Source organism: Rutidosis leptorrhynchoides, chromosome 7 (assembly GCF_046630445.1).
Source record: "Rutidosis leptorrhynchoides isolate AG116_Rl617_1_P2 chromosome 7, CSIRO_AGI_Rlap_v1, whole genome shotgun sequence".
In the NCBI taxonomy this organism is placed as follows: Eukaryota; Viridiplantae; Streptophyta; class Magnoliopsida; order Asterales; family Asteraceae; genus Rutidosis; species Rutidosis leptorrhynchoides.
In genome coordinates, this window is record NC_092339.1 from 313,469,397 (window position 1) to 313,486,342 (window position 16,946).

Below are 16,946 nucleotides of genomic sequence, written 5' to 3' on the forward strand. Positions count from 1 at the left end.
TATCTCGTCATGGTGTACCTTTATCAATCATCTCCGATCGCGATCCCCGTTTTGCTTCCAGATTTTGGCGTTCTTTGCAAGAAGCCATGGGAACTCGTCTTGACATGAGTACTGCTTATCATCCTCAGACTGACGGGCAAAGTGAACGAACGATTCAGACCTTGGAGGACATGCTGCGTGCATGTGTCATTGATTTTGGAAAGGCCTGGGAAAGGCATTTGCCACTCGCCGAATTCTCGTACAATAACAGTTATCACTCAAGCATTAATGCTGCACCTTTTGAAGCATTGTATGGTCGTAAGTGCCGATCTCCTATTTGTTGGGCCGAAGTAGGCGAAAAGCAAATCACCGGACCCGAGATAGTTCACGAAACCACGGAGAAGATTGCTCAGATCCAAGCTAGACTTAAGACTGCCCGTGATCGCCAAAAGAGCTATGCCGATCTTAAACGGAAAGACTTTGAATTTAATGTTGGTGATCGTGTAATGCTGAAGGTTGCACCTTGGAAAGGTGTGATCCGTTTTGGAAAACGTGGAAAGTTGAACCCACGATACATTGGTCCTTTCGAAATTTTGGAACGTGTTGGACCCGTTGCTTATCGTCTTGATCTTCCAGCACAATTGAGCTCAGTTCATCCTACCTTCCATGTGTCAAACTTGAAGAAGTGTCTTGCTGCACCCGAACTCATCATACCATTGGAAGAACTTACTATTGATGACAAACTCCACTTTGTGGAGGAACCTGTTGAGATTATGGATCGTGAGATCAAAACTTTGAAACGCAACAAGATTCCGATCGTCCGAGTGCGATGGAATGCCAAACGAGGACCTGAGTTTACTTGGGAACGAGAGGATCAAATGATGCGGAAGTATCCTCACCTTTTCCCGACTCCTCCATCTACCTCAGCTTAAAATTTCGGGACGAAATTTTCTTTAACAGGTGGGTAATGTAACGACCCTGGAATTTCCAACGTTTATTTATTAATAATTATTATTATTAATACTTGTGATTAAACGAATGTACGTTATTACATTTACTTGTTGCCGTGATTGCACGTACTTGACTTTAAATGCCCGAAACGTCTTTGTGACACACGTACATTACACGAATAATATTTTCAAGTATTATTTACATTCATGATTAAGTTTAATAATCATTTTAATTAACTATGGTTATTAGTTAGTTACTTGGGCTTTTAATTGGACTTACTCATTAGTTACTTGAACTTGGGCCCTTATTAGTATTAGTGGACTTTAGAAGCCCAACCTACTTCTTAATGGACTTAATTAGCCCAACACTCATGTATGCATCATATTTGAACTTAACTAGATTGATTAGGCAAATGGAATCAAGTTACAAGTCCCTTACACCTAGTTCCCATGCAAGGCAACCTTATTAACCATCTTTTGAACTTTAGCATGCTAGTAACCAACAAACCAAACCCTCCTCCCCTTTTGGCTGCAAAACCGTGGCCTTTGAGGGCCATGGAGAACTCAAAATCTTCTTTTTTTATTACATACACTTGCTACTTCACTTCATTTCTCAAACACACACACATACTTCTCCACTTTTCTCTCAAACTCTCTCTAGATTGTAAGTAACTTGAAGAGCTTTTCTTCCTTTCTTTTCCTTTGCCAAAACCGTGGCATAAGCCACACATACATCATCATCATCAATTGTTATTGTTGTTATTTATTTACTTTTAGTTGTAATTGTTGTTGATTATTACTTGTTCTTGATTATTAATTACTTACTTACTTTTTATCAAGATTCAAACTCTTTAGTTTGATTCTTCATTTTATCTTGTTTTACAAGAACACTCAAGAACATAAACTCACTAGTTTATGATTCTACATTTATTGCTTCAAAAGATTTAAGGTTCATGTGTGTAAATCATACTTGTAAATCATGTTTGTAAACCTAAAAGTTTACTTTCTTAAAGATCAAACTTTGGTTTGAATCTTTAAAGTATGAATGCCATGAACTTGTTACTTGTTTACTAGGTTTAATTCTTCATTTCATGCACTTTAAATTCATGTTTGTTGGTTATTATTGGTCAAATGTTACTAGTTAACTTTGATCTCATAATTCTTGGAACTAAAAGTTAACCTTAAAGTTTCAAGAACATGGAAGTGTAACTCCTTAGTTATAACTTCATATACTTGTGATGGATCTAAGTTCTATAGCTTATGGTCTACTTATTTTGTCATAAACAAAAGCTTGAAAGCTTACATACACTTTACTAGTTGAAAATCTAAGTTTTGTAACTTATGGTTTCATGAAAGTAAAGATGCAAGTGTTGATTACTTAGGGTTTAACTTAATGACTTTAGATCTAGACCTTTGGGTCTTGGATCTTCAAGATCTAACTAAGAACTATGTTCTACATCTTAAGATCTTGATTAGTTAGTTTACATTCAAGTTTGTAGTTCTATATTACCTTTACATTTCATGTATGTGTTAAATCCAAGACTTTGATGTAACTTTGGTTCATCAAAACACTTGCAACACTTAAGTGAGTTGTGCTTCATGTCTTAGACTTACACAAGTGTTATGATGGTGAAACTTTGGTTAAGATGATGCAAACACATCAACGAGTTGTACACTTGAAGCTATACGCATCAAGGATGAGAACCATGATGAGCATCAAGCACCAAGACACCGGAACTCACCTAAAACCCACTGTTTCTGTCCAAAAGTTTCTGTTCAGCTATTTCTGGAACAGACCAGTAGACCTGGGCTGTTCTAACCTTGATTTTTAGATAGAACTTTTCGAGTAGATAACTTTTCATATAGGACTCTTCTTAATCCGAGTTACGGTTTAGGATTTACGGCCCTCCGATCGTTACCATGTTCTTTAACGTTGTGCAGAAATTTCTGACCTACTCGCACTTAGGCCGTCGCCACGGTCAAACCAAGACGAGTTTGCTTCTGTAAATTTTACCACACTTAAGGGACTCATAGACGGAGCCATGACCACTGGTCTCACCTTAATTCAGTAAGGGTAGAGGCCGTGGTGACTGACCGAAGTCGGCCTTTGTTTTAAACGACTTTCATAAACGAGTCTTACTTGTTACCTTTTGTTTAATGATGATTGATGATGGCCCTTATGACCTTAATTACGTACTTGTAAACCTTTTGAGACGACTTATTGACTTAGTGCTATTTGACTTAGGTTGAGGACGTTTGGACCGTTACTTGCACACCACTTTCCGACTACTACCTTACCATTACTACTAATCATTGTGAGTTATAGCATTCCCTTTTTACTTTAACTTTTTGGGAACTGAGATTACATGCGGATTTTATGTTTTACATACTAGGCACGAGTACTTAAACTTTATATATGTGTGGGTTATATAACGGCAGAAACATTCCCTTTAGCTCGGTAACGTTTAATCATTGGTTTTTGAACCGTGAACGCGAATCTTAGATATGGATCCATAGGGTTTGACATCCCCACTCGGGCTAGTAGCGCTAGCATTTAACGAGTGTTTAATACTTCGAGGTTATACGCACTTGCCAAGTGCACTTTAAGGGGGTACATTAAACGTTAAGTTAGTTACCGGGTGCCCACGGTTAAGCATATACTTTTACATACTTTTGAAACGCTCGTTGTAGCACTGAAATCTCGTGGCCTACTTACATTACTGTTATACTTAAACTATAGCTCACCAACCTTTGTGTTGACCTTTTTAAGCATGTATTTTCTCAGGTGCTTGAAGTCGCTTCCGCTATCTTACTAGTCGTGCTGTAGAACCCGCTGCCTAGAGTTGTTATCGCATGACTACTTATGTTGCATTCAAACTTTTTACTTATGAATTTATGTTATGTAACGACCATTATGGTCACGTACACTTATTTAATGCTTCTACTTAGTGAAGCATACTTTTGATTTGTAAAACAATTGACGTATGTTATGACGTCACTTTTTATTATGAATGTAAACTCTGTTTTGAAAACGCATATAGTACTTAACCTTGTAATGATCCTGTTGTTGATGGTCCGTACATGATGATTTAGTACGGGGCGTCACAGGTACCTCTGAACTTACTTCTCTAAGTGGTCTTATTGTTTTGTTGGAACAATAGCATTATGCTCTCAATACTGCGAGCGACATAGTTTGAAAGATGCTAGTTTTGAACTTGCATTTACACACTTAGATATTTCAGTTTCTAAGGATAATATATTTATCTTAATACCTATCAACGTGATGGTATTTTTGAAATTGATATGCATAGTGTAATTTCAAATGAGAATTCTGTGTATACCTACATCGCCAAAGTCTTCAAGCAAGACTTGAATAAGACCTATCTATGACATTGTCATATGAGTCATATAAACAAACAATGCATTTCAAAACTCCAGTCTAATGGACTTTTGGAATCAATTGGCTCTGAGTCATTTGATGTATGCGAGTCATGTTTATGTGAAAAGATGACAAATGCTTCTTTCTCCGATTTAGGTAAAAAGAGCTAAAGATCTTTTAGGACTAATACATACTGTTGTATGTAGCCCTTTAAGAACAATGTATAGATTTAGTTAATTTTACTTCATTACATTTACTGATGAGTACAGTAGCTATGATTATGTTCACTTGCTGAAACATAAACATACAACTATTTTATCATTCAAAAGTATTCCAAAATGAAGTAGATAATCAGCTTGGAAAGACCATTAAAGCACTTCGCTCCGATGGAGTAAGTGAGTTTATGAGTCAAGAGTTTTTGGACCACCTAAAGAATTGTGGGATTGTCTCATGGTTCACTCTACCTTACACACCACAACATGATGGTGTGTCTGAGTAAGAGGAATCAACTTTACTTGATATAGTTTGATTTATGATGAGTCTGATTTCTCTACTACCGTCTTTTAGGGATATGTATGAGAGTCTGATGCAGGCATACTCAATGTGATTCCAACTATGAAGGTAGAAAAGACACCATATGAGTTATGGCATGGGAAGAATCCCAAGTTGTCTTATCTCAAAGTCTGGGGTTGTGAAGCGTATGTGAAGCATGACACTTCAAACAAATTAGTACCCAGAACTATCCAATGTTACTTTGTATGATACATAAAGGAAACAATATGTTACTACTTTTACTACCAAGCTGAAGACAACGTGTTTTCTGCTCGGTCTACTGAATTCCTAGAAAGAGATCTTCTCTTACAAGAAGTCAGTGGGAGTAAAGTAGATCTTGAAGAAATTCAAGTACTTTAAAGTAACATACCTTCAATAAGCACTAGCAATCCACACGTTGAAACTGAGCACACTGTTGGTAATCCAGAACGTGTTACACCTGCACTTTATAGATCTAAGTAGAGCTCATCGGCTTATGAGGTTTAATTATCTGATTAATTCAGATAAACCTCAACTAAGGGATTTTGATAAACCCTCTAGCTGTGTGAGGCCATATCAGATCCTGAATCTGAAAATGACTAGATTCTATGAATACAGATATGCAGTCCATGAAGGATAATCAAGTATGAGACTTGATTGATCTTCTACCCAATTGTAAGACAATGAGGTAAAAATGGGTCTTCAAAGGAAGACTGATATGGACGGTAATGTAAACACTTTTAAAGCTCGATTGGTGACAAAAGGTTATGATGAAAGTTTTTCACCAGTTGTGAGCCCTAAAACAATTAGGATACTTATTGCCATGGTTACTTTTCATGATAATAAAATATGGCTAATGGATGTCAAAACCGCTTTCCTAAATGGCGACCTAAGCGAGGACGTATATATGGTTCAGCCGGAAGGGTTTATGAATCCTAAGCATCCTAATAAAGTATGCAAACTTCTAAAATCCATTTATGGATAAAAGCAAGCATCCAGGAGCTAGAATCTTAAGTTTAATGAGAAAATCAATTCTCAAAACCAAGATAAGCTCTGAGTTTACATTAGAGCTAGTGGGAGCAGAGTAGTCTTCTTGATCTTATATGTTGATGACATATTACTTATTAGAAATAACATTCCAACTTGCAAGATGTCAAGTCTTGGCTTGAAAAATGTATTTCCATAAAGGATCTTGATGAAGCTACTTATATTATTGGAATGAGGATCTATACAATAGATCCAATTGGCTTATTCGTTTGAATCAAAGTACATACATTATCTTGCAGAGATTTAGCATGCAAAACTCCAAGCATGGAGATTTGCCAATGAAAAAGGGCATAACCGTGAGAAAGTCTCAAAAGTCCTATCACAGCAGATGAGATGAGACAAATGAAATGTATCACATATGCTTCGGCTATATGATCCATTATGTATGCCATGATATGTACTATACTCGATGTTTCATTAGTTTTGAGTTTGACGAGTCATTGTCAACATAATCCAGGTGAAATATATTGGATTGTTGTTAAGAATATTCTTTAGTATTTGTAGAGTACTAATGATATGTTCTTGGTTTACGGTGGTTTGGAAGAAGAGTTAAGTATTAAGTTTTTATACTGATTCTAGTTTCCAAACTGATCAAGATGATTCTCGATCCAGTCACGTTGTTTCTTTATCATGATGGGCAAGACAGTTGATTGGAAGAGCTCTAGGAAGAGCACTATTGAACAATCTACAACAAAAGCAGAATACATTGTTGATTGAGAAGCTGCTCAGAAAGCTGTCTGGATAAGGAAGTTTGTTGTTATACTCAGAGTAGTACACAACATTTAACCTTCTATAATATGTAATGTGATAGTTTGAGTGTTAATATACTTTTGAAAGAATCACATGTACATAAAAGTATCTGGCACATTCTTCAAAAGTTTGACTACATTCATTAAGTCATTAAGAGGAATGATATTAGTATTCTTAAAGGTTCATACAAATGATAATGTGCTGACCCGTTCACGAAGCCCATGATGCACAACAAGCATGATGATCATGCTAGTAGTATTGGACTTCGTTATGCTGCTGATCTTTTTCATTTGTAATTTAATATTTGGATATTTTTGGAACATTAAGCAGTTTTATATTAATGAACTGACATACTTGATATGGTCGTTTTCATTTATATCACTGTGTTCTATATTAGCATGTTTAATCCATGAATAATTGTTGATTATTCAAAATCTCCATAATCGGTCATGTTATGGGAATAACATGAATTAAGATTAATGTGAAATTTTGGTTATATTCATTGATGATGAATAGTTAACTTGTTGAGACCAAAATTCATATGTATTCATTAATGATGAATATTGGAATGACCCAACCATGAGATGTCACTACATGGATCGTAGTCAGTAGTGAATCTTTTAGTGATTATGTCTTTGTGTCCTTAGACTTGAGATGCACGCCCGTCTTGATGAGTGTAGCATTGTACTTTGATATGGTTAAACGCTGTCCTGAATAAGGCTGTTATAAAGGCCATCATTGGGTATAATGTAAAGCTCGTGATAGACACGTGTATGCAATATAGGATTTGTTCCTCTAAAATGTTTGGAGTTAGATACTTTTTGAGCTCCTCGATGAATGAATAAGATATTTGTGTGGCCGCACCCAGATGTAATTAAGATGATACTTAATTAATTTGGTGATCTAATTCAGTTCTAAGATCGAGAAATAAAATCGTTAAACAAATGAGAATGACCGATGATCCATATCTCAAGTTTAACTAAAGTATCTGAAACAAAAGGACGAATGACATTTAACACTTACCATAAACAGTTTCGAGAAACTACCCTCACATGAATTTGGGGACAATGACGTGTTGCTAGACGCTTACCATTGTTTGTATAGTTACTTGGTGTTGTGCCATGCACAAGTGGGAGTCTGAAGGATTAATGTGCAAGGTACAACATATAACTATATGGCCAAATTCATTTGAGCCTTCGGGGTCACACACATATACACCGAGACGTCAAATAAATATATATATGATGTATATATATTACTCAAGTAACAAAATAGTAAATCGAAATTAATTCATTTACTATTCATATGAATAGTAAATGAAACGAAATTAATTAATTTACTATTCACATGAAAGTGACATGATAGAAATTATTAATTATAAGTTTCATAAACTACCCCTAAAGTATTTGAGAAATACGACTTTTTAAAATATAGCATTGTATTTGAAAATGATCTTGATTTCTTTTGATTTGCTTTTTGCTATCAAACAAACGAATCTTGATTTCTTTTGATTTACTTTATGCTACCAAACAAATGGGATATATTATATATTCATATATGTGTATCATATTACGAAGTAATTTTTGAATCATTCTAATGCTTTCGATGAACTAAAAGGAAAAACACATATTACATATTTTGGGTTCATAATATTAATCAAAGGTTGATTGATTATTACTTGGGTTTGGACTAGCATCCATTGACGTTGTTTGAAGTGTAGTGTGGACTATCCAAAGAGACGGTCATATTTTTGATCGTAGGTTTCTCTCCTTCAATCAGTTTCTTCAAGAAAGGTATATCGTTTACTCATCTTATGATTTATATTCTTGACAATTATTATGGTGTAACTGGATTTTTGGGATCGTTAATCATGTGCATGTTTCATTAAATAAGTGAAAATTTAATCTTGTTAAATTTTGTCATAAAATAATAAAAGATTATTATTTTAACTATCCGCTGCGTTAATCTGTTTTGGTAAAAGTACACACGATTTTCCATCACTCATCTCATAACGCAATAATACAGATTGTATTAAATGTTACTAGTTGAACTGAAAATAATCAATATGATATAGTTTAAACATCTATAAAGGCTACACTTATTTAATCTATTCTAAATCATCGTTATAATAAAAGTAAGTATATTTATAATATATACCAAGATATATAAACATGGTAAGATCACACGAGATATAGTCCATAATATTCTAGAGATGCACTTACAATTCTGCACCAACATATTACGTTTACCTAAATAATCCGATTATTAACTTAACATATATGTAAATGTATTCAGCAAAATTACTTAGCATCAAAATAAATCAACAAAATTATCATAATTTGTTCAGCGTATATTCTGAGATTTAATCATGAGAGCAATACCAATGAAGTAAGTCCATAGCACCAGGGGCATTTTCAATTTTTAATTTTTTTTTATTTTAATTTTAACTAAACTCCGTTTTACTTAGCCCCACATTTTTTTAAAAAATTCAAATCGACCCCCCAAACAGGAGGGTAAAGTGTCAAATAACCATTTTCATAAAAAATCTTAAATAAACTCCACCCAAATATTCAACGGGTTATATCTTCTCGCTCGCAACGAGTTAAATTTTTCCGACCCCATCGTTAAACTCGAAATAATTTTAGGAACACAATGTCACTAGCTATACGCAAAACGGACGCTTTTTAAAAAACGTTAAATATTTGGAGTACTTTTCATACACGTTGATTTTGCGTTAAATTTTTAAAAGTCGATAATTCCATAGCGAAACGCGGAGATGCACATATATTGTTAATTTAAAATAACATTTAAATCTCTCACGGGTTATACCTTTTAGTTCGACTCGAGTTGCGCTTCAACGAAATCACCGTTAGCCACAAAATAATTTTACTAAACGCAATAAAATACATTAAAAATCGAACCCCGGCGCGAAGCGAGGGTTCAATAACTAGTTATAACAATTTAACAAAGTATATATATAATCATAATGGACAATCAATCTATTTTACCTCATTAACATAGGCAACAACGGCTCACAAGTGATCATATGTGAGATCAAAACAGCATGTAGCGATATTAAATTATATGCAATTTTAATCCACAAGGTATTAATTAATTTGATTAAAACAATCAATCCGTAGATTTAAATACAACAATTAAGATTGTTTATGAATTCATAAGATAGGAGTCCAACCTTAATTAAAATTCATATTACCACATGTGTAGGTATCTATACTTCTTACCATATTCGCATATATTCTGTAAAGGTACACATCACGTGTATATCTATCTAATATACTTATATAAACCATGTGAATGCAAGAAACGGATATGTATTCATACAATACTCATATTACACACAGGTCAGTATTATACTTATAAATCAAACACGCAGATCACGTATATCAATCAGTTATTTAATCAGAAACTGAAAATCCATTTAAAATTAGTGTGTTATCAAGTCACAGTTTCGTACCATGAATCTGTTTAAGTTTGTAGGAATATAGTATACGAAACTGAAAATAATATAAACATATCACAACTTATACATAATAATCGGATTATAATATTCACACAAAAATAAATAATCAGATTAATAACGAAAAGTTAGAAGGATCTAACCGAATTGAAGGTTGAACCGGGCTTGTGTTTGACACAATTCTCTTAAAAAGATTCGACGTCTGTTCCAGGGTACACCGGTCCAAAGCAGCGTACTGCCGGACTTGAACACTTGCCTGAAAGGTAATCGGAACGGGGAGACCTTATTGCAGCTGAGAGGAAACTCTAATCATATAAGAATGATTATATGATTTTTGGTGTATTTTTCTTCAAAGCCTAAGGCCTTTATTTATAGTGGAGACTATAGCCTTAGATTTGTTCTCACAACCGATGTGGGACAAAATACTAAACTTCTAGATTTTGCACCAAACTAGCAATTTTGAGATTCGATATCTCATTCACATTTAATCCGTTTTGGACACTCTTTAACTCATTTTAAAGCCTTCGTTAAGGACTACAAAACTCAGTAAATAGTTACTATTATATGTCACTCGAACATATAATTATTTGTGTCCAAAGTTTGGTGAAAACACATGTTTTTATCAAGTTTTTCCAACACTATAAACCATCAAAAGACAACAAAAGAGAAACAAAAGAGACCATCGAAACATAACAAACCTGAAATAAACAAACAAAAGTTTAATTATTTACTAGTCCTATGCCATTATATATATATATATATATATATATATATATATATATATATATATATATATATATATATATATATATATATATATATATATATATATATATATAGTCAGTTTGATACATGTATATACTGCAAGCATACGAAAATATAAATATGGGGCATCAGTATCAACCATCAAATATGTACAATAGGCAAGCGAGATCAACTATAAAATGATTTTATTAACTCCAACTCTTTGATTTGAGTTGATGGAGCCAATATTATTTTTGTTATAACTTATGTTAACATATTATGATAATAAAAATAAATAACCGATTCGTCTTTTATCTAAATAATAATAATATGCATAATTCTGTTATCTACTTTTTTTCATGTTCAAAAATAATAATATGCATAAAATTAAAAATTGGGCTACATGTAATATGCGAATCATATGAATTGTTTACAAATCTATTTAGTTCAAATATGCAAATGATATAATCGTAAAAATGTTTATTTTGCTTATATGTCTTTCCTTTTTTTTTACTCTCCTTCCAACTCAAGAATATATGTATCTTATTTTGTGTTACATTATTTTCCATCCTAATTTTCTCTTCCCATTTTCATCCTACTCTATTCCACCTAAAAAAACTTGAGAACACAGCATTATAGAATCTAAGAACTTTGATCGGTGATAAAAGAACCCTAAAAAAACAACGTTATAGAATCTAACAACTTTCATCGGTGATAAAAGAACCCTAAAAAAACAAAATAGGACAGACCTAGAAACACCTCACGCCGAAAAACGAGCCAAACACCAACCAAAATAATCACTAATTAGGAACGAGCCGAATCACCAAGGGACAAAAAACGATAAAACGTGAGCATAGGAAGCCAACTACAAACCATCAAAGACAAAACAAAGGAGAAACAAAAGAGACCATAGGAACACAACAAACCTGAAATAAACAAACAAGTTTAATTATGTACTAGTCCTATGCCATTATGTATTCACATGTAAATTGTGGTTACATTGTCAAGTCTAAATTTCGATGTCTAGTCATAAGGAACGGTTTGATTAAAGATGCAAGTGCGTTCCTATTAAAGGTGTTAAACGTAAAAATTGTGACAATTATAAAAAGCCCACATACACGATCGAACTACAGACCTCCAGTATACAAGACTGAAGCTCTACCACTGAGCTATACGGGCGCATGTGACAGACATTATTCATAGAAATATTATTCATGTGATACTACCACACTACTAGAAATAACATTTTTTGTGGCGATGAAAATCGCCGCAATAAATGGGGTATCTCGCCGCAAAAAAGCTTTGGCGGCGACCCTTCGCCGCTTATAAGGTCGTCACCGTAAGGTCGCCGTCTAAAATATTTTGCGTCGTTTTTTTGCGGCGGACAAAAATGGGGCCCACTGTTTAATAAGAAAAAAGAAAAGAAAATATATATATTTTTTTTGCGGCGACTACCGGCAAAATCAGATTCAGTACCTGCTGCTATTTTTTGCGACGACTATCGCCGCAAAATGTACCTGATGGTTTTGACAGAATTCTGCTGTATTTACAGCATCCCGCCCGATTTTCTGGGCGTTTTTCCGAAACCTGTTTCATACAATTTAATAGCACCTATAACAACGTATATAACTCCAAAACAACAATAAACACGAACAACAATATATAAAGAACAATAAACGTTTACGAAAGTGAACAATTATACGAATTACAAATATTAAAGTTTTAACGTTTTAAAGTTCTAAAGTATCAATATTGTTCCATACATGCGGTATCCTCATAATTTCCTCCGATATCATCATCTTCCGTACCATTTCCCCCACCATCATCCGAATCATCCGACAGTTCGTCTCTCAAAGTAAATTCCGGTTCTTTTCCTTTACCGCCCTTTGCTTGTTTCTTCTTTTTCTTGGGCTCTCCGCTTGTACTTCACGATCCCGAGAACATCTTTTTATGTAACTTTTCACTGAATCTTTAATGGCATCTTTCATGGATTTTTGAAACTCTTTTGTTAAATCGGACTTCACTTCCGGAATCAAACTTTGTTTTAGCTCGGCTTTCATTTTCTCACGTTCCAATTGCCACTTTGAATTAAATTCATCCTCGGTGTAAAAACGTTGACTTGAAGTTAAACTTGAGCTATCAGCGGACCTGCGGGACCCAGAAATGCGTGGACCGATACCACGCTCCCATCCGGGGCGTGACCCCAATACCTTGTTCATGATTTGTAGTTCGGTCATCGGGTTTTCTACACCAACTTGCTCATTTAGAAGTTCAATCATTTCATCCTACATATTTAAAAAACGAGAATAATCCAAGTTATAATACGAACACTTTTAGTATGTTTTGAGTTATATAAAAAATTAACATTCTAGTGAATTATAAGGTATTTACTTACATATTTTTCTTCTGTGTTGCCAGGAAATTTACCATATTTCCTCTCCGGGGCGCTACAAACAAATATACAATTATATGTACGTATATGTATATATATATATATATATATATATATATATATATATATATATATATATATATATATATATATATATATATATATATATATATATATATATATATATATATATATATATTGTGTGTGTGTGTGTGTGTGTATACAATTATATGCGTGAAAATAAACTCTTACCTAACATGTGAGATTTGGATGGCTCCCAAGGATCATCCCGTTCTGGAGGATCGTTCCCACCACCATACATTCGATCAACGGCTGCCATCTGTAAAAAAATATACAACTATACAAATACACATACAAAGATAACAAGTAAAATAAATGAATATATAATTACATACAAATTTAACTTAAGCAAATATTGATAACAATTAAAGATAATATGTTTTTACAAATTACAATCTAAAATCATTCACTAATATAATCCATAGGTTCACATTCATCGTCTTCATTCACGCTAGTATCACTATCTGTATCGCAGAAAGCATCTTCGTCCACATCGTCTTCATCGACTTCTTGGTTGTCATATCCTAAATGAGACAACACACTCATATCCTAAATGAGACAACACATTCAAAAAGCAGTCCCAAAACGGGGACAATCCGAAATTAATTTCTAAATTAATTTCGGACGGGTGACCTACGGTTTAAACGGGGAAGAATTAGCATACCAAAACTAATATCATACAAAGCATACAATTTAACAAGTATTAAACTTACAATATCTTACTAACAAATAACTATTTAACAATTAAATAACTTACAACATACAAATTACTAGCTTACAAGTTAAAATTAACTAACAAGAATCTAATTAACTAATCAAGTATCTAACTTACAAGTATCTAACTTACAAATTACTAACTAACAACTATCTAACTTACAAATTACTAACATACAACTATCTAACTTACAAATTACTAACTTACAACACACAAATTATTAACATACACATGAAATCAAAATTATTAAACTTCAAACTTACAAAGTCCTAATTTAAACAAGTAATTAGCATATTAAAGAAGCAAGTTTAAACAAGTAATTAGCATATTAAACAAAGAAATTGCACAAATTGAAGATATAGCAAAAATTAGAAAAAAACAAGAAAAGATGATAAAATCACTAACTTTGATGAAAGATTTGTGAAGAAATTAGAAGGAAATTGGTGGAAATTGATGGATTTGGTCGGATTTTAAGCAAAATCGTCGAAGGGTTTTTTGGTGGTGATGTGGGTGTAAAGTGTGGGCTGTTAACAGAAAAGCTACGATTAAGTTTTTTTATTTTTTTTGAGGCGATAATCGCCGCTAAAAATCGCCGCAGAAAATGCCTGTCAGAGTGAGGGAAACTTGAATTTTTCGTGAAAATTTCGGTGGGAACTTATCTGCGGCGATGGTCGCCGCTAAAAAGGATTTTTTTAAAATTTTAATAATTATAATTAGTTTACTAATTAATTTATATAACTATTTTATATATATTAATTAAGATTATTATTTTATATAAATATTATAAAATATTATAAAATATATATATATATATATATATATATATATATATATATATATATATATATATATATATATATATATATATATACACACACACATTGTAGAATATATATAAAATGTAATTTTTATATTTAAGTTTATAAGTTAGTCGACCGCACATATTATCGTCATCACCGTCATTAGCGTTATCATCGTCATCTTCATCACTGTCATCATCATCCATCACTGTCATCATCGTCCATCACCGTCATCACCATCATCGTCCATCGTCGTCATCTTCATCGAGGTCATCACCGCCATCGCCGTCATCACTTTATTAACGTTATTTGATACTTTACGACGTTATTTGATGACGTTATTTGATGACGTTACTTGATACTTTACGACGTTATTTATTAACGTTACTTGATACTTTACGACTATCCAATGCACCCATGTGTTCCTTCATATCCACCAACTCAACTCAGTTCTCTATCCTAATTACACAATGAATCACTCCGTGATTAAGGTACCTATTGACATTTCCTTCATTGCTGAAACTTCAGAAGCATCGGTCTCGGGTTCTGAAAATTCGTCCACTAGGTCGGATGCTCGTAGTCATCATCTTCGTCCACATCGTCTTCATCGACTTCTTGGTTGTCATCATTGACTTCTTGGTCATCATCATTGACTACTTGATTGTCTTCATCGTTCACATCGTCGTCTTCGTAGTTGTCTACATCGACATCAAGATCGATTATGGCATTTACTTGGACCTGTTCAACTATTGTTGCTTCGTTTCTACTCAAATTAGTTTGAACGAGTTCTTCCAAGTTAGAAGACAAACGAATATCTGATGAAGTGTTGGCATGTATAAGGTCCAATTCGTCGTCTCCAACAAAGATATCTCAGTCCCAAGTGTTCCGATGGTGGACTTCTTGAACAACCTTCCAATACTTGCTTATTTGGCCTTTCCTTTTAGTCGGGTCATCAAGGTAAAAGATTAGATTTGCCTGTGTTGCAAGGATGTATTGAGCATTTATGTACCATTCATTTTGAGTATTAATGGTAGTTATGTTATTCTTAGTAACTAAACCAGTGCTACCGGTGTTGAACCACTTGCATCGAAATAAAAAAACATTACAGTCGTACAAATATTGAAGCTCCAAGATTTCTTCTAGCACACCATAATATAGTGTGCCATTAGGTCCAGGACTTGAAATTCCACTATTCTGAGTTGTTCGGCGTTTATATCTACTATTAATCACAAACCTCACACCGTTACATATGCAAGCGGCGTAAGAGGTCACACTTATTGGTCCATGTGCCAAAGCAAGTAACTCATCACTAACTTGAGATTTGTCTTGTACTCATAAACACTTGATCTACAAAATAAACGAGGTTATTTTGTACCACAATGATCCAAATGTCAGTCGTTTGTCAATGACTGAAGCTTTGATTCACTGGTGCATGACTCACAATATTAGAGTTAATATTGCTCATTTAGTCGCTTCCCGAATGAATGAGCTTCATAATGAAACAAGACCTCTTCCATTTGGAGCGTTTTTTATCGTTTATTTACTAATATCGGTCCGGTTAATGGTCTTGTAGGACGACGCCTTTTAAGTACGGTACCTATTGACATTTCCTTCATTTCCTTTTTAAGATCGTCATTTAATAATTTATGTTGAAGTGTGTGTTTAATTCAGTAACATCGTATGACCTTTATTTTATGTTTGTCGTTTGCAGTGCTTAATTCACAATCTTTGTATAATATTCGATTGAATGTTTGTCGTTTGTCCGATGTTAATTAAAGTAAAACATAAACGATACTAATAACATAAATGATAGCTTATAAAACGATACTAAGACATGAAAAACTAGAAATTGACAATAACATAAATGATTTCTTTCAACATTGCTTATAAAACGATACAATTAATACTTGAAAACTAGAAGATGACAATAACATAAACGATACAACATAAAAACGATACTAATAATACTAAACTTAACAGTTTAGTAATAATACTAAATGATACTAAAACATTTCTTCATCTTCTTCGAAAACTAAATAGAGAGAAATGCGATTGGAACGCCAATTCAATGTCTCTTTTATACCGTTCCACTCATCTTCA

General features: G+C 33.5%; 1 non-coding gene across 1 annotated transcript; it reads right to left on the reverse strand.

Annotated features, from left to right (window-relative positions):
• Positions 1 to 11,965: 11,965 nt before the first annotated feature.
• On the reverse strand, positions 11,966 to 12,037 carry TRNAT-UGU (transfer RNA threonine (anticodon UGU)). The gene has a single exon. It is a non-coding gene; the product is annotated as a tRNA-Thr (tRNA).
• Positions 12,038 to 16,946: the final 4,909 nt, after the last annotated feature.